The sequence below is a fragment of the Lactuca saligna genome, chromosome 2, assembly GCF_052625555.1.
Source record: "Lactuca saligna cultivar CGN05327 chromosome 2, ASM5262555v1, whole genome shotgun sequence".
Lineage (NCBI taxonomy): Eukaryota > Viridiplantae > Streptophyta > Magnoliopsida > Asterales > Asteraceae > Lactuca > Lactuca saligna.
In genome coordinates, this window is record NC_136418.1 from 56,173,352 (window position 1) to 56,192,448 (window position 19,097).

A 19,097-nucleotide genomic window follows, 5' to 3' on the forward strand; every position below is an offset into this window, starting at 1 on the left:
TCACCACCATGTTCAGAGATGAGTATGTTCCCCCCGGTGGAGAGGGAACGGTTGATTCAGGAGTTCTTGACCCTTAAGCAGGGTACTGATTCTGTTACTGTGGTTACCAGGAAGTTTCATGAGAGGGCGATGTTCTGCCCTGAGCAGGTATCTACCGAGCAGGCATGCATGAGCCGGTATTTGGGCATTTTGAAGAGGGATATTCGGGAGTTCGTATCGAACTCGACTTACCGGACACTTGCTGAGCTTCAGGCAAATGCCCGGAAGAGGGAGATTGAGTTGGAGACTCAGGCTAGGGAGGAGGCTGAGTCTCAGATGATGGATCGGCGGCTGGCACAGTCTCAGCCGGCAGCCAAGTGGGCCAAGCCTGCCGATACGAGATCTGGAGGCCAGAAGGGTCGCACTTGTGGGAAGTACGGCAAGGGACATGATGGAGTCTGTCGATCGGGTGCTTGCTACAAATGTGGCAAGTAGGGGCATATCGCCAAGGATTTCCCCAAGGGATTTATGGTTTGCTTTCATTGCAAGTGGCCATTGGAAGGCCGAGTGTCTGCAGTTACATCAGGGATCAGCACATGGATCTGCACCTACTGCTAGAGTTACCGAGGTTCGGCCAGTGAAGGCCAAGGCACCGAAAGCTCGCGGGAGAGCTTTCCAGTTGACAGCGGAGGAGGTCCGTGCAACTCCCAAAGTTGTGGCTAGTATGTATTCTTTATATATGTGGAGTTGAGATATTGTGCTTATATGATGATATGCGTAGGTACTTTTCTTGTGAGTTCTGTACCTGCCTTAGCGTTATTTGACTCGGGTGTGAGTTGATCGTTTGTGTCGATAGCATTTAGTCGGCACATCAGCAGCAAACGAGAGGCATTGAGTCGACCTCTGCGAGTTTCCATAGCTGACAAGAGAGCGGTGTATGCTACGGAGGTGATACGAGGATGTGTACTCAAGATCTTCGGTGTTGAGTTCCCGATAGATTAGGTTCCGATAGCGATGGGGGACGTGTGTGTCATAGTGGGCATGGATTGGTTGAGCCGATTTGGAGCTGTGATAGACTGCAAGCAATAGTTGGTGACAATACGAGACTCTAGTGGGGGAGTACTTACGGTGTACGACGAGGGTACCCAATGTGGGTCAGCGTTTTGTTTGGCTGCTAGAGCGAGACAGAGTTTACAGCAGGGCTGCAGTGGGTTTGTAGCCTATGTGATGGACACACGAGAGGCCGCTAGGAGGCCAAGTTCGGTGGATGACGTTGCGATAGTGCGTGAGTTCCTGGATGTTTTTCCCGAGGAGTTGCCGGGTGTGCCTCCCGAGAGGCAGGTAGAGTTCCGCATTGACTTGGTTCCGGGGGAAGCACTTATCGCCAAGGCGCCTTATCTTCTTGCACCACCAGAGATGCAGGAGTTATCCTCGCAGCTTCAGGAGCTGCTGGGGAAGGGGTTTATTCAACCAAGTAGCTCTTCATGGGGAGCGCCGATCCTTTTTGTCAAGAAAAAGGATGCTTCACACCGGATGTGTATTGATTACCGGGAGTTGAACAAGTTGACGGTCAAGAACCGTTATCCATTACCAAGGATCGACGATTTGTTCGATCAGTTGCAGGGAGCGTCTTGGTTCTCCAAGATTGATCTGAGGTATGGATAGCATCAGATGAGAGTGCGCGATGAGGATATCCAGAAGACGGCGTTCAGGACTCATTATGGACATTACGAGTTTGTAGTGATGCCTTTTGGGCTCACCAATGCACCAACAGTGTTCATGGATCTCATGAACAGGGTGTGTAGACCGATGTTGGATCGTTCGGTGATCGTGTTCATCGACGATATACTAGTGTATTCGAGATCTAGAGAGCAGCACGAGGAGCATCTAAGAGAGATTCTCGAGGTATTGAGGGCGGAGAGGCTCTATGCCAAATTCTCCAAGTGCAATTTCTGGTTACGGGAGGTCCAGTTCTTGGGACATCTCGTCAACCAGGATGGGATTTTGGTCGATCCGGCCAAGATTGAGGCGGTTATGATGTCACACCCCGAAAACCGAAGGCGGAAACATTTCCGGGGTTGAATCCACGTTGAGTATCAAATCCAATGCGCATAGTAAGTAAAGTAAACAACCATTACATTACATATATAAAAAGTTAATTTACATTTGTTTCAAAAGTAAAGTTGTACATTGTTATACATATGTATATAAACAAAAGCAAGACGTGTCTTGAACGCGCTCTATCTTCGCCAAAAGGAGTCATCGGGTACCTGTCTAATACGAACCTGAGAATACAAGCTGTTTGAAAATCAGCATAATGCTGGTGAGTTCATAAGCGGTTTTGTTTTGTGAAAAATGTACAAGTTCCTTTCCGTTTTCTGAAAATGTTACACACCAAGAAAATCCCATATTTTCTTAAAAGTTGGTTATTAAATCCTAAAATGTGATGTAAGGATGTTCACTGAATACATGTTTACCTTTGTGAAATGTAAAGTTATCTAGTTTGTTACACTTTTCTGATTATGTACAAATGTTCCCCAGGAAAATCCCACATTTTCCTGAATGTTGGTTACCGAATGTGAAAGATGTATACTGAAATCTGATTATCCTTGTGAAATGTATTTGTTTTAACATGTATATAAAACTAATATTTACAAAGTAAATTAATTATTTTATTCATTATTACTATTAAGTAAATCTCTATTATCCTAATTGCGAGTTCCATAACCATACGATAGACTAGATATGACAATAAGTAGTCCACATCACCTTATGACCTTCGTCACCCTTGAACCATTTCGGTTCGGCTGTAGCTAGCAGCCAGGTGTGGGGTAGTCAGCCCCGTATAGATCTATACACTCAAGTCACGCTCCCTATCTAAGAGATTATGGTTACGGGTGCGGTCCTCCACTCGCGTATCTCTGTGGAGTGTTCACCGAGGATGTGTCTCCAATTATATAGGATTAACAAATTTACTAGCAATAATACAATTATCCTCCACTTGTGTATCTCTATGGAGTGTTACCGAGGACAAAACAGTGTACTGACTTCTATGTTTCAAGTTCAAATGTCATGCTTTTAACTGATAAAATATGGAAAACCATTTGTGAAATATATAAAACATAACAGTTTATAACTAATTTCACAAATAATGTATATGATTATCCTGCAAGTTTCAAACGGTTATCTGTTATAATAATCAGTGTTAAAAGCATATGAGATATGAAACACACACATGTAAAACAAGTTTTGAGTACAAATAATCCCTTGTACTTTGCTTGTATTCCCCCTGAAAACAGTGAAAACAGTGAAAAAGGGTAGGGGTATGAACTCACCAGACGAGAAGGCGCAACTGTTTCGGACACTAAACGTTGGTTCGGGGCTTGATTACACGCGAGGTTCCTATGTAATATGAAATAATATCCAATTATATCTAATTAGATTTAAGAATACTAATTAGATGAGATACTACACTCCAATGAACTAAAACACTTCGAAACAGGTGTTTGGAGCGACCCGGGTGACATCTACGGACGTGTAATGATGCGTGGGACTTGGGAAGTGAGTTTACTCTTCAAGAGTAAACTCCTTATGGAGTTTTCGGCCACATACCCCATACATACATGAGTTCACGGCCGTGAACTCATGATTGGGTGTTTTGGGGTGCTAAATGGCTTAAATGCACATGGTAAATGTTGGAATGGATTTTTCTAAAGCCTTGGAATGGATTGTACTAGCATATATATTATTTATGGGAGTTCACGGCAGTAAACTTGGAGTTTACCACCGTAACCTCCCCCCAAGCTCAAACCATAATTATTTTGGAAGGCTAGGACAATCACATGTGATTCTAACTAATTTTCTAAGCCTTGGTATGAATTTAGGGCACCTTTTAACATGTTTTTATGAGTTTACAGTCCTGGAACTATTTCGTGGGAAGCTTTGGCCGTAAAATCCTAAATGGAGGGTGTTTGACGTGTTTAAGGTTCCCAAACTATTTTTAGATGATTCTAGGATTTATTCCAAGGCTATTGGTGGAGTTATATGGCTTTTAAACATGTTTAAATGAGTTTACTCCCCATGTTTGAGGGGTTTACGACCCAAGCATATTCCTTGGCCGTAAACTCTTATTTGCTCCTCAAAATTCATGTTTAGGGTGTTCTAAGTCCGGATTTGTAAGCCATAAGGTCGTATCTAAGTCCCAATGTTGGTTTAGAGGGGTTAAATTGCTCAAAAACCCATTTATTAAGTGTTTACGGCCCAAGCATGCTCCTTGGCCGTAAACACATGTTCCAGGTACAAAAATCACATTTTAAACACAGATTTGAAGGCCTAAGAGGTTGAATAACAAGTTAGGGAAGTTACCTCTATGATTTGGAGCCTTAATTTTTATGTTTTTGGACCTTAATCTTGGATGAGGAGAGAGGTTAGAGAGAGAGTAGTGAGAGAGGGAAAAAGCTTCTAATGGAAGCTTAATTATCTTTAAATAGTGTCTAAGATTTGGACATGGTGGAATTCTACCCGATACCGACGTTATACGGTGCTTTTGGTCGCACCCAATTGAGTTACCGTAACCCGATATGGTCGATTCTAAAAATTTTCCGATTACTAGAATAGGGTGTTAAAATGAGTTCTAAAGGCATTGGGACACCCATTAAGTCATATTAATAATTTCAAATTAATGACTTAATTAAATGACGTAAACGGAAACGAAAAGAAAACGGTGAATGGATTAATACAAAAGGGTTACGAAAAGGATTACAATTGATGAAACGAACTTCAAGTTGTCACATATGAGTTGGGAGGTTCCGAGATCTCCCACCGAGGTCAAGAGTTTTCTAGGATTGGTTGGCTACTATCGGAGATTTCTCCAAGATCGCCGTGCTTCTCACCTAGTTAACCCGGAAGGGTGTTGCTTTTTCATGGGGTCCGGAGTAGCAGACCTCGTTTGAGACACTTCGCCAGAATTTATGCGAAGCCCCTGTGTTAGCCATCCCGGAAGGGATGGAGGATTTTGTAGTGTATTGTGACGCATCGATATCAGGGTTGGGTGCGGTGCTTATGCAAAGAGGGCATGTGATAGCGTATGCATCGAGGCAGCTGAAGCCTCATGAGACGAGGTATCCCACCCACGATCTGGAGTTGGGAGCAGTGGTGTTCGCCCTCAAGATATGGCATCATTATTTGTATGGGGTTTGGTGTACCATATACACGGACCATAAGAGTTTGAAGTATCTGATGGATCAGCCCAAACTGAATATGCGCCAGAGGAGATGGTTGGGTGTGGTAAAGGATTATGATTGTGAGATCCTGTACCACCCGGGCAAAGCTAATGTTGTAGCTGACGCGTTGAGCCGCAAGGCGGAGAGTGCCCCGATTCGAGGCACTTGTATGAGATTGAAAGTGATGACTCCGGTGTTGGACACCATTCGGGAGGCCCAGTCAGAGGCTGTGATACCAGAGAACCGCAAGAGGGAGCGGGTGATCGGGCAAGTTTCCGAGATTGTTATCGATAGTCAAGGACTGATGACCTTTCGAGGTCGGATTTGGGTGCCGTATGCAGGCGCGACACGTACCATTATGATGGAGGAGGCGCATAGATCGACGTTCTCGATCCATCCCGGGGCCACGAAGATGTATTTGGACCTGAAGAAAGATTATTGGTGGCCTTGTATGAAGAGGGATGTCGCGTGGTTTGTCGAGAGGTGCTTGACCTGTCGCAAGGTTAAGGCCGAGCACCAGCGTCTGCATGGCAAGTTGTAGCCGCTTGAGGTTCCCCAGTGCAAGTGGGAACAAATTTCCATGGACTTCATCACCAAATTGCCGAGGACCGCGAGGGGTGTCGATGCAATTTGGGTGATCGTCGACCGGCTGACGAAGAGCGCACATTTTCTTGCTATCAGTGAGAGCTCTTCTGCTGAGAGGTTGGCAGAGTTGTATGTGAGGGAGGTGGTATCGCATCATGGAGTAACGATCTCGATTGTGTCATATCGTGATGTACGTTTCACTTCTAGGTTCTGGAAGAAGTTCCACGAGGAGTTAGGTACGAGATTGCATTTCAGTACCGCCTACCACCCCCAGACTGACGGACAGAGTAAGCGGACGATTCAGACGCTCGAGGACATGCTCCGATCATGTGTGTTGAACTTCGGAGGAAGTTGGGACACGTATCTGCCGTTGGCTGAGTTTTCCTACAACAAAAGCCACCATTCTAGTATTGGCGTGCCTCTTTCGAGTTGTTGTATGGGAGGAGGTGTCGGACTCCCATTTGCTGGGGAGAGGTAGGGCAGCGCGTGATGGGTAGCACTGAGATAGTGCTTCAGAAGACAGAGCAGATACAACAGGTTAGACAGAGGTTACTGACGGCTCAGAGTCGTCAGAAGATTTATGCGGATCGGCGATGATCCGAGCTGGAGTTCCAGGTGGGGGACTTCGTACTCCTGAAAGTATCTCCTTGGAAGGGAGTGATCCGATTCAGGAGAAGGGACAAGCTGGGGCCTCGGTACATCGGTCCATTCAGGGTGACCGCGAGGGTGGGAAAGGTAGCATATCGGTTAGAGCTACCTGTGGAGTTGAGCCAGATTCATGATACCTTCCATGTGTCTCAGTTGAGGAAGTGTATAGCCGACGAGTCGGCGGTGGTACCGCTGGAGGATATTCAGGTGGATGCGAGCCTGAATAATGAGGAAAGGCCATTCGCGATCCGGGATCGGAAGATCAAGGTTCTGAGGAACAAGGAGGTGTCACTGGTGCAGGTCCAGTGGCAACATCGGAAAGGGTCCGAGCTGACCCAGGAGCCGGAGTTGGAAATGCGGGAGCAACATCCAGAGTTGTTTGTCGAGAAGGACTTCGAGGGCAAAGTCTGATTCTAGTGGGGGAGAATTGTAACATCCGGATTCCCAGGGATCCTATTTTAAGTAATTATATTGAATTTTAGAGAGGGACTCAGCGAGTAGGCGCTCAGACTTGTCGAGTGGGATCGCGCATCTTTTGGTCTGATTTAATGAAGGACTCGGCGAATCCGTGCGTGGACTCGGCGAGTCCGCGCTATTAAATGAAACCCTAAATCTCAGGGCCTGATCCCTATTTAAGGACCTTTATAGCCACCATTGGCGGCTACCAGACCCTTGAGAGAAACCCTAGAAGTGCTTTAGCGTTGTGTGAGGGAAGAAGCCATTATTTGACCTTTGTGGGTTGTTTTTGCAAGAAGAAAGTGGTTACAGCTTAGAGGAGACCAAGGGGGTTTCATATCTGTGGATTTCAAGCAAAGGACATCATCCTTTAGGTAACATATCGATCCTTTTCTGTTTTGTTAAAGAATTCATGGATCTAGGGTTTTCTATACCCTTTATTGGGTTGATTTGTTGGGAATATAGTCCCTTATCATGTTTAGACTTCAGATCTGGACCCATAGTGGTCTAGAGAACATTATCCATCTTGCTTTATGATGAGTTATGGAAGAAATGGACTGAGGATGTTGTATTTATGGCTATTTCATCAAGTAGAGTTATTTAGACATTGCATGAGTATCAAGATCGAACCTTTACATGTTTATTGAGCTTGGGAAGGTCAGATCTATGGATTAGAGGAACAGATCTGACCTCAAAAGGTCATTTGAGTATGAGCATGGCGGCAACTCGCCGAGTCCATAAGTGGACTCGACGAGTCGAGTCGGGGTTGCCCTGTGATTCGTGACGGGTGTAACCCGTCGAGTGGAATGATGACTCGACGAGTCAAGTGAAGCAAAAAGGATTCAGAAGACCCACATGGACTCGCCGAGTCGCCCATGTGCACTCGACGAGTCAGGTCAAAGTTTGACCATTGACTTTCGTTGACTTTAGGGTTCTGGTCAAGACTGATTCAAGAGAGTTCAGGGAAGGGTAGAATGGCCTTCTACCCAATTTGTAGAGATGAGATCATGAGAGAATATTGATCAGGATGTTATTTGAATGATAGGAAGAGGCTAAGTCGGGACGTCAAGCACGAGGGATTATCCAACTTCATTGAGGTGAGTCTTCTCATTATACTGTACCTGGAAGGGTACCTATGTGTGACCGGAAGGTCTAGTATTCTATGATGTTTATGCTATATGTGGTTATGTGAGATGTGTGACCGGGAGGTCTTATATGATATGAGATGTATGTGCTATATGCGGTTACGTGATATGTATGTGATATGTATGTTATGTATGGTAAGGACCGGAAGGTCAAGATGATATGGGCCAGAAGGTCAAGGGGTTATGGGCCGGAAGGTCAATACGGGTAAGACCGGAAGGTCTACCGGGATTCGGGACATAATTCCCCTGAGACATTTGGATCGGAAGATCCTATAGAGTTTTGGCTTGGAAAGGCGTATGTGTGGTATGTGGTATTTGGGGAACTTACTAAGCATTTATGTTTACAGTTGTTATGATATGTGTTTCAGGTACTACCGAGGAACACGAGAAGGCGCCGATGTGATCCATACACACTTTTGGAGTTTATGTTATTGAGATTCTGGGAACATGTTTTGTTATGACATAGTGATACATTATGTTTTGTGATTATCATGTGAATGAAAAATTGTTTTGAAAATTTACGTCGTTACAGACTTAACTTAACTGAACCTGCTATTATGTTAAGTACTTAATTGTTAGTTTTAGGTCATAGACTCATGTTTTAAGTATTAACCGATCTTATTGTTATTTTAATTGTTACATACTTAAGTGTTAACTTGCTAGTTTCTATTGGTTTGATCATGTTGATGTGTTAAGTACATAATTCTTAAATGATGATGATGATATTAGAGTTGATGTGGATAATCTAGATAAAATAATTGGATGCCTTGGTTGATGTGGACTTGGATGAAGATTCCATTGCTTACGTAAGATTATGTTTCAAACATTGACTATTTTTGAATTTTGACTTTTTATATTACTTTTATATATGTTTTATGTTTATATATATTAATTATGCATGATATAAAAATACCGATATCTCACCGTGATAACCTATATCCCAAATATCGGCCCTTGACCGATATTTGATTTTGGACCGCTATAACTGCCTAGATAGGGATCAAAGTGCAACATTGTCATTGTCTATTCGTCTTCCCTAAATTCTTTCCTATCCCAACTTGCCGACGCTCTTTCAAAATCGATCAAATATGTTGAATCTGATAAATTCATTGTTCTTCATAATTTATTGGTATTAAGTTATTTTTGATACTTAAAAGCCTAATCAAATGTCACTCAATTTGCTAGAGAAATCGTGACGACTGTTGAAACGAAAGCCAAAACGATTACCACCGGGCCAACGGCGATCCGAAAACTCCGGTGACTGATTCCAGACGAAATTCGAGGTTAAACCCAGAAACCACCGAGCTCCGGTCACGGAGAAAGAGAGAGAAACGGATAATCTAATCAGATCTACATTCTCCTTTACTTGAAAGAGCAAAGTCACATATTAATTTCAAAGTTTACGGTTCACCACCCAAAAAAGAAATCGAGAATGAAAAGCGTCAGTTTTCGGCGAATCGGGTGTCACCGAAGAACAGACCTTGGGCTAGAAAAACCGTGATCTTCCTGAACCCCTTTTCCATTCAACAAGGTCGCCGGTGATTATAAGAACCCATCAAAACACCCCTCACAAGTTTCTAATCAAGACGCCACCGCCTCCTGCCGCCGTGGCTAAGTTTCAAGTAAATATTCGCAGTCCACCACTTTCTGTATCTCCAACCAGACCCAAAACGGCCAGCGCGAAGAGGAAAGCGATGTCATCGTCTAAGAACATCTCCACGTCAGCAAAGCTGGGGAGGTCGTTTTTGCCATCGAGGTTGGTGACTAGATTGGCTTCACCGGAAAAAAGAAGTTGACGTCACCGCCAAGGATGGCCTCCGTGAAGAAGTCGATTTAACCTCTTAAGAAGGTATCGACGGCGGCAAAGCTGCGGAGGACTTTTTCACCGTCTCGATTGGCGAGTAGATTGGTTTCTCCATTGAAGAGTAGGAAATCATCGGTACAGAAGAGCGTGGATAGTAGCGAGATGATTATAAACATGACGAGTACATTGAAACAGAGGCCACTGTCAACAACTACCCGGAGAATTTAGGATTTCATTCTTGGGAAAATGAATTATCAATGTAATTAACTTTTCAGTATGTTCATATCTGGGTAATTATCTTTTTTTTTGTACACATCTAGGTAACAAACTTGTTGGAAGTGTTCACATATGACCATTATGACCTGCTGTAGCAGGTTACATCGTAGATGTGAACATTTTGACAAGTTTGTTACCTAGATGTGTACAAAAAAATAGTTACCCAAATATGAACAAAACGAAAAGTAAGAGTAAATTACACGAATGGTCCCTATGGTTTGGAGGAATTTATGTTTTTGGTCCCTAACTTATTTTTTTAACTCGGATGGTCCCTACTATTAATTTTCTTATTTATGTATTTATTTTTTATATATTAAAAAAAAATAATAGACCTCACATATCTGTATCTCCTCGGATGATCCCTACTGTTTATTTTTTAATTAATTTATTTTTTTAACTCGGATGATCCCTATTGTTTATTTTTGTTATGCGTTTGGTCTCTGTCTTACCTAATAAGACTATTGTGCCCTTATTAATTAATTTTCTTATTTATGTATTTATTCTTTATATATTTAAAAAAAATTAACAGACCCTACATATCTGTATCTCCTCACCATCACAACTTTCATCCTCCTAAAATTCTATTTATTTTCCATCTTTAGTGATATCGACGTCTTCAGCATCCCTTCTTTTTTCGGTCCTTCAACTCCGTCGAATTAACACCACAACCCAGTGAACCCACTAAAGATGAAGAGACAGTGGGTTATGGTGTTGGTTCGCTAGAGTTGAAGGACCAAAAAAAAGCATGATGAAGACATCGATGTCACTAAAGATGGAAAAGAAATAGAAGTTGAGGAGGACGAGCAAGAAGATGGTGATCGGTGAGACCCAAATTAAATTTCTCAAATGTGGTTTCAGGTTTACGGTGAGGAGATACATATATGTGGAGTCTATTATTTTTTTTTAAATATATAAAAAATAAATACATAAATAAGAAAATTAATTAAAAAATAAATTAATAAGGACACAATAGTCTTTTTAGGTAAGACGGGGACCAAACGTGCAATAAAAATAAACAATAGGACCATCCGAGTTAAAAAATAAGTTACAGACCAAAAACACAAATTCCCCCGAACCACAGGGACCATTCGTGTAACTTAGCCTTACTTTTCGTTTTGTTCATATTTCGGTAACTACTTTTTTTGTACACATCTAGGTAACGAACTTGTTGAAAGTGTTCACATCTAGGATTTAACCTGCTACAGCAGGTCATAATGGTCATATGTGTACACTTCCAACAAGTTTGTTACCTAGATGTGTAAAAAAAAAATTAATTACCCAGATGTAAACATACCGAAAACTTAATTACCTTGATAAGTCATTTTCCCTTCATTCTTTTATATGATATTTCCTTAATGTCAATATGATTTCTTTTTTGTGTTCACATTTTTATAATCATAAAAATAACAATAATCAACAATTTGTTCTCATAATGACAATGTTACACTTTGGTCCCTAGAGTTTCAGAATTGTGGTAGTTTTAGTCGTGTGATTTAAAACATGCTGATAACGACCAATTACGAAAGAAATTTAAATCATGGGGGGCATTCGTGTAATTTAGAAAACTAATTAACAAAGAAATGGTTAAAAACTAATGATAATGACCTAATTGACATGTATAGTAAAAGTTAGATGACCTAATGCGCAAAAAATAAATAAATAAATAAATAAATAGTTAAACTGGATAAATCACAAAAGTTCATTGTGTTACGGTGACATTATCCCTAACAATAATTTAACAAACTTTATATATATATATATATATATATAATAACAAAAAAAAAAAAATAAGGGGCCCAAACTATGACGATCCCGATTGTCACCTAACTTTCTTCTTTATTGTGTCACCCTCCAAATAATATATCATCTCCCACCTACATTATTTTTAACACCTAAAAATATATACCATACAATACTTTTTTTTTAATTTATTTATATAGGTTGTCAAAAATACCTTTCAACTTATTAGATTTTTACTTATTTATTTGCATTTTTGTATAAAAACTCTATAAAATATAATATTTTTAAAATTGTAACCAAATTAATTATTTGTATATTACTAATTCTAATTAGGTGTTATTTTATTTGTGTGTATATATATATATATATATATATATATATATATATATATATATATATATATATATATATATATAACCCATAAAATTTACGCTAAATTTAAACTTTTAATACTAACAAAAGAGTCAAATAGTAATTGTTTTTACAAAACATTTCCAATTCATTTATCATCAGAGTGTCCCAAAACAGATCATGAGGATGAGGAGCGGTACGGTCACGCCTTCGCCTTCCCTCGATCACCTGAAGTACCTGAAACAATAAACTGAAAACTGTAAGCCCGAGGGCAGTGAGCTACCCCCAAAATACCAATACCACGCTGGCAGAAACCATAACCATAACGATAAATCAAACAACATACATACTGGGCCATCGGCCGGACTGGTTCGCCCTACTGGGCCTACAATCTGACTGGATCTATCCTGAGCCTTCGGCATGACTGGTCCGCCACGTGGGCCTATAGTCTTCCCGGACCGCTCAGAGGGTGTGTTGGCCTTCAGCACAAAGCAGGACCGCCTCAACCCAACCAACAAGCAAATAACCATGTACTCATACTATCATATACTGGCATATACAAATAGCAAACATATCTATCTCACAGACCATCAATCATAGAGTTCACTCGTAACTAGAGCATCGACCTAACAGGTCACTAACATACCAATCCCTAAGGATCATAAGAGCATATCATACTGTATACTCTGATTCCAATCGAACAGATCACAATCACATGCAGCATACCATAACAATAACACTCTAAGGGTCGGCCTTGGTGCCGTAGACCCTACCGATATAGTGAGGATAACTCACCTCGCCGATGTCGACTCGAAAGGTAAACTCCAACTATCGGATTACTTGACACAGGCTCCACCACCTATAACCATAGCACAATATACTCATAAGTCCTTACCCTTATAAGGCACTCCGTAACCCCCTAGTAAATTCCTTTTCAAGGTCAAAGTCCTCGGTCAAGGTCAACAGTCCATGTTGACCTCAACTCGCCGAGTCATCGGGGTGACTCGTCGAGTTCATTCGAATCCCGATCAATCCTTAAGGCCGCCCGTCGAGTTTCCTCCTTGCAACTCGACGGGTATACACACAACCATATCCTTGGTTAAACTCATCCGACTCGCCGAGTTTTTCTTCAACTCGTCGAGTTTCATGGCCATCTTTATCTAACTCGCCGAGTTGTTCAAACAACTCGTCGAGTCCACTGTTTCCTTCATCTGACTCGCCGAGTTGTTCATCCAACTCGTCGAGTTCAATGCACATCTTCATATGAATCGCCGATTCCTTTCAGTCATTTTAACATGCAGACGTCTTTAAGCCATGGCAAGGCCCCAAATTGTAGATCCAACTTCCTTAGGCCTGCTTATCACATAAAGTTGCAAACTTTACGTGCATGCATTGCTTCACAAGCTCCTAATGCCAAAACCAAACTTTTAATGGGTGTTCATGGACCAAGGGAACCTTAATCTTGACTAAAGCTGGAACTTTATGCTTGTATGCTCCAAGGAGGGTCCAGATCTGAAGTTACAACTTCAGATCTAGCCCATAGATTGTCATACCAACTTGATACCCTCATAAAACCCCTAAACTCATTCAAAGATAAGGTCTAGACTGAAATAACTGAGGGTAAAGGTTTAATACCTTCCCAAGAGAGGTCTACAATAGAAGAATTCGGATCTCCTCCAAGCTCCTTGCCTCAATCGCTTGTTTTCCCCAAACTTCTACACCAAAATCTTCTCTCAAAGCTTCAACACACAAAGGCACATACACACACGAGTTAGAGATGCAAAAGGGGCTGCCAAGGAACTGAAAGAGGCTTGAGCTTCTTTAAATAGGGGGTGCAACCTCGGGAATTAGGGTTTCATTTTCCAGCTCCTACTCGCCGAGTCCCACAAAGAACTCGCCGAGTTGATCACTTAACTCGCGATCCAACCCGCTGCTACTCGACGAGTAGGGCAACCAACTCGTCGAGTAGGGCCAAAACCCAAAAATATTATATTTAAAGTACTACCTGAGAGTCGGGGCGCTACAATATATATATATATATATATATATATATATATATATATATATATATATATATATATATATAAGGAAAAGTTCAATAGAGAACCATAATTATTGGTTCCCCAAGGAACCGATTTTTTTTTTAAGTTCTAGAGCTTATTCTTTATTGAAAAAAAAAAACTAAAAATATCTAAATTCATAACATAACATTGTGAATGTTAAATATATTTTTTTTCGGATTCACTGTGTGAATTTAGATTCACATTGTGAATTTGACGATTTTTTTGGAATTTGATATCATTGGAAAAAGGATAAAAAGTTATGAATTTCTGTATTTTTAGTTGTTTTTTTGATAAAAAATAAGTTCTAGAAGTTGAAAAAAAGATTGGTTCTTAGGTTTCTTGGTTAATTATGGTTCTCTATTGAATCTCAGCCATATATATATATATATATATATATATATATATATATATATATATATATATATATATATATATATAAGAAAAGTATATCTAAAACATATCCCCTAATCTAATAAATAAGTAGATTTAGTACACGTGACATTCAATTAGCCCCACGCCAATCGAATTTTCCCACTCTTTTTTATAAAGTGAATTACCTCTATTACCCTTCGATTCAATCACTTTCAATCACCAGGTAACTATTGTCACATCCTTAAGTTTTGCAACTTAGTTACTTTATTTCCTGCAACATTTAATAAAACGGGAACTCAATAATCATTTCAAATATATAAAGTGCTAATTTATTGAATCATTCTCCTACAAATCAGGAAACTATATACTCACAAGTTTAACCCATTATTTTAGGATATTTAGTTTAATCTCTAATTAAAAATTAAACATTCATAAAAACTGTATCGTTTCCATATCCAACATAACAAAAATCAGGGATTACATTTCAAATTATAAATAGTCTTTACCTTTCTCAATCCCGTCACACGTACATTTTTCACAAATCCACTGCAGAAACATAAGAAAGTAACATCAACTTTCAATTCAATTTGATACTTAATATCTATGTATGTCATTTTCTCCCTTTCTCCCTTTAAATATGTATCTATACATGTACTTCATGAGTGTATGTCCTTCTTCTCTTCCACTCACTCTATTTTTTCATCATTGTCTTCGGTCTTCTCTTGTATTGATTCTGACTATGTTAGTGTTCCTTAACAATCAATCAAACAATCATTGTTTATGGCACGAAATTCCAGTGCTATTTAATGTGATATGTGTATTCAATTTTGTATACATTAGTTGAATTATTCGATGTAAAACCTGTTTGTGTGTATATGTATTTGTTATTCATCTTCATCTTTCTATTCTTCGGCTTCTAATCTATGTGTGTGTATATCTATCCGTTTGTGTGTGTATATATATTTGTTTTTCAGTGTATATGTATCTGTTTATTATGCATGAATCAAAGTACACTGGCAACTTGGTAATTGTTTTTTGATGCTCACCTAATCGTGGTTCTGTTTTACTTTTCTTAATTTACTACAACTTACAATGATTAGCAACATACTTATGTTTCCAGGGGTATAATGGTTACTTATTAATTTTTTTTATTTATTCCATTTTTAGTCTTTTATTGGCTGCACAACTTATAATCATTAACAACATACTTTTTTTTATTCTATTTTTATGTTTTTTTCTCTATTTTCTTTTTTGTTATTCTATCTTTCATTCACAAACATACAACAAAAATGCAAGGCAAAAATATTTGTATATGTATCTGTTAGCGTGTGTATATATAGATGTTTGTGTGTGTATATGTATCTGTTATTCATCTTCATCTTTCTATTCTTCGGCGTCTAATCTATGATTAAATTGGTACCATATTAAATTAAATTAAAAAATTACCACCATATTACCTCTACTATTCACTTACTTATACTTATACTATTCATTTTAGCAATGGATCCAATTTGTATTACAAGTAATTATTATTGAAACTTCATTTCCTTTCTACAATAAATTTACTTACCGGTTTTGCCCTTCGATTCTGTCACCATTCGTCAGCACCCTTAATGTTTGCAAGTTAATTACTTTATTCCCTACAAAATTTAAAAAAACGGAAACTCAATAATCATCATTTATTTATAAAACGAATATTAAATCTTTCAAATAGGTCAAATGCTTATCAATTCCTATATTTCCCTTCAACTACTATATATCTCAAACCCTTTATATCCGTCCCCTGCATGATTCAGATCTAGATTCCTCAGTTTTAGCTATTTAAAGTTAGAAACATTTGAATTTGAATATGAATCATTCTCAATAAATAAGGAAACTATATACTCACCGGTTTAATCCCATTATTTAGGATATTTAGTTCAATTCCATTAATTAAAAATTAAACATTCATAAAAACTGTATCGTTTCCATATCCAATATAACAAAAATCAGGGATTATACTTCAAATTATAAATAGTCTTTACCTTTCTCAATAATCCCATCACACATACATTTTTCACAAATCCATTGCAGAAACACAAGAAAGTAACACAAACTTTCAATTCAATTTGATACTTAATATCTGTGTATGCCCTTCTTCTCCATTTCTACCTTTAAATCTGTATCTATATATGTACTTCATATGAGTGTATCTCCTTCTTCTCTTCCACTCTCACTCTATTTATGCCTCATTGTCTCCGGTCTTCTCCTGTATTGATTCAGATTATGTTAGTGATCCTTAACAATCAATCAAACAATCATTGTTTGTGGCACGAAATTCCAATGCTATTTAATGTTTTATGTGTATTCAATTTTGTATACATGTGTTTCTTGGGTTTTTTGCCCATCATCAAAAGAACATCTTTTTTGCATGTTTATGTTTGTATATGTATCTCTTTGTGTGTGCGACAAAGATCTGTGTCCCTTAACTATTTCGATCCATTTATAACATTGTACTCTTAAAGAACACTAATACTAAACTTTGAGCCACAATGTAAAACTGAAAATCATAGACAATATATTACATGAGATAGCTTATTATAAAAATTACATGTCCCTTGTCTGTCTGCATGATTTGCAATTCATCATGGAAAATTATAAAAAGGACATGTAATGTATTATATTTGTGGAAATTTTTGTTCATCTTGTGTAGGGTATTCTATGGGCAAATGGGCTCACTTTATGCTTTTTAAGTAAGGGTTTGAATTATAAAACTTCTTATCTCATGTGTATGTGATTCCCCTGCTCAAAATTATGTGTAACAAAAAAAAAAGTCAAAACAATATATTGCAAGGTGATTCTCTTAAGTGTTATAAAGCTAGAATAGAAAAAACAGTTTCTATACTAAGAATTATGACAAATTGCACTATTTTAAGTTTTAAATAAAGATATAAACTTAATAAAAATATGTTCTGAATGAAGTATAAGAAAATAAACATGTTCTGAATGAAGTATTTTCCTTAAATGTTTAACATTTTCGCCCCTTCATGACTTAGGCTTTGTTTCCTTCAATATGTTGCCAGGCATGGTCCACATTTCAATATAATGGTTTCGTTTTCAAAAATTGATTAGTATGTGTCTAAAACAAACCCATCGAAGTATACTAATATAAAACTCATTTACAATTTTTTTTTTTAAATTTAGTAAACCCTAGATTAAACAATCATCATTCGGGAAAATTAGTGGCTCACCCAAAAATAACACACCGCCAGAGCCAGATTTGTCGATGGTTTCAGAATCGTCAACGGACTGATTGCATTTCCATCTCTACTACCTCCTTTTCCGACACCTACTAACGTTTCTTGATTTTGAAAGCGCAAAACACATCCACCGTCGGATGTGTCATTGAAACTTCACTTCACACACTTAATCAGTTGCCGATGTCGCCTGATTCATCCCTTACCATTAGCCGACCTTCAACTTTCCCACGATATGTTATTCTATTATTGATATATATTTTCTTTTCCTCTTTATCTAATTTGATTACAAATACAGTTATAGTATAAGTGGCTTTTTGGATAAATTAGTTTATAGTTTATTATTTTATTTGTGGTGAGAATAAGCAATAAATAATAAACAAATTGGGAGATGCTTATTAAAATAAGTTTATTTAGCTTATTTCTAACACAATAAACTGATTTTTAAGGATTTATATCAAAACACTTCAACTTAAAATGAGAATAAACAATAAACAATAAACACCCTTTTTTTTTTCTATCCAAACCACCTAATTTTAGTTTTTTTTTTTTTTTATTTTTTTTTTATTTTTTTTATTTTTTTATAACTCATGTTATCGATTACTTATTTAGTATCTCTTAATAGAAAATACATATACTTATATAAATTATATAACTGTAAACGTTCCATAAAGTATAACTAAAATTATAATTAACTAATTCCTATTAATTTAAATAAAATTTGATCTATTGTTATATTTAAGACTAAAAGTTAGCTATTTGAATTGGTTTTTTAAAATTTTGTATGTTGTCAATTTCTACTAACAGTAGGTTGTAGTTGATCTTTTTTAGATATGATATTCTTCTAATCTTATGTTTAACATAGATCAATAAACGTAGCATATGTATGCTGTATCATTTAAATTTATGATTTTATCAAACATCTAAATTTATAAAATGTGAATGGAAATTTAAAACAGTGTATATATTTATTTTAGAATAAAATTATAAACTTACGGACAAACTTTTATTTTTGAAAATTAATAATTTTTTTACAAATATTTAAGTATTCATTACAATTTCGAATTATGATTTTTTTTTATTTCACCCGTGGTTTCGACTGTATACATCTATGAATAACTAACATAATTATTTGACTTTTGATTTATTATTTTGATCTAATTACTCATGTGTTGTATTTTAATTGTTATCGTACAATGAGTGAGATGACAAATGGGCAA

At 38.0% G+C, this 19,097-nt stretch overlaps 1 long non-coding RNA gene and 1 pseudogene across 8 annotated transcripts; one reads left to right on the forward strand and one right to left on the reverse strand.

The window, feature by feature from the left end:
- The first annotated feature begins 9,123 nt into the window (after window positions 1-9,123).
- On the forward strand, window positions 9,124-10,067 carry LOC145029743 (putative microtubule-binding protein TANGLED; annotated as a pseudogene).
- Window positions 10,068-12,281: 2,214 nt separating this feature from the next.
- Window positions 12,282-18,132, reverse strand: LOC145030988 (uncharacterized). 8 transcript variants are annotated; one of them, XR_013676817.1, is made up of 9 exons: window positions 17,872-18,132; window positions 16,666-16,889; window positions 16,212-16,281; window positions 15,291-15,392; window positions 15,148-15,187; window positions 14,827-14,912; window positions 13,842-13,945; window positions 12,553-13,065; window positions 12,282-12,443 (listed from the first exon to the last, which is right to left on the reverse strand). It is a non-coding gene; the product is annotated as an uncharacterized LOC145030988 (long non-coding RNA). The 8 variants fall into 8 exon arrangements; XR_013676813.1 differs by having other exon boundaries at window positions 12,553-12,685; window positions 13,002-13,065; window positions 15,148-15,392; XR_013676812.1 differs by having other exon boundaries at window positions 12,553-12,755; window positions 13,002-13,065; window positions 15,148-15,392.
- Window positions 18,133-19,097: the final 965 nt, after the last annotated feature.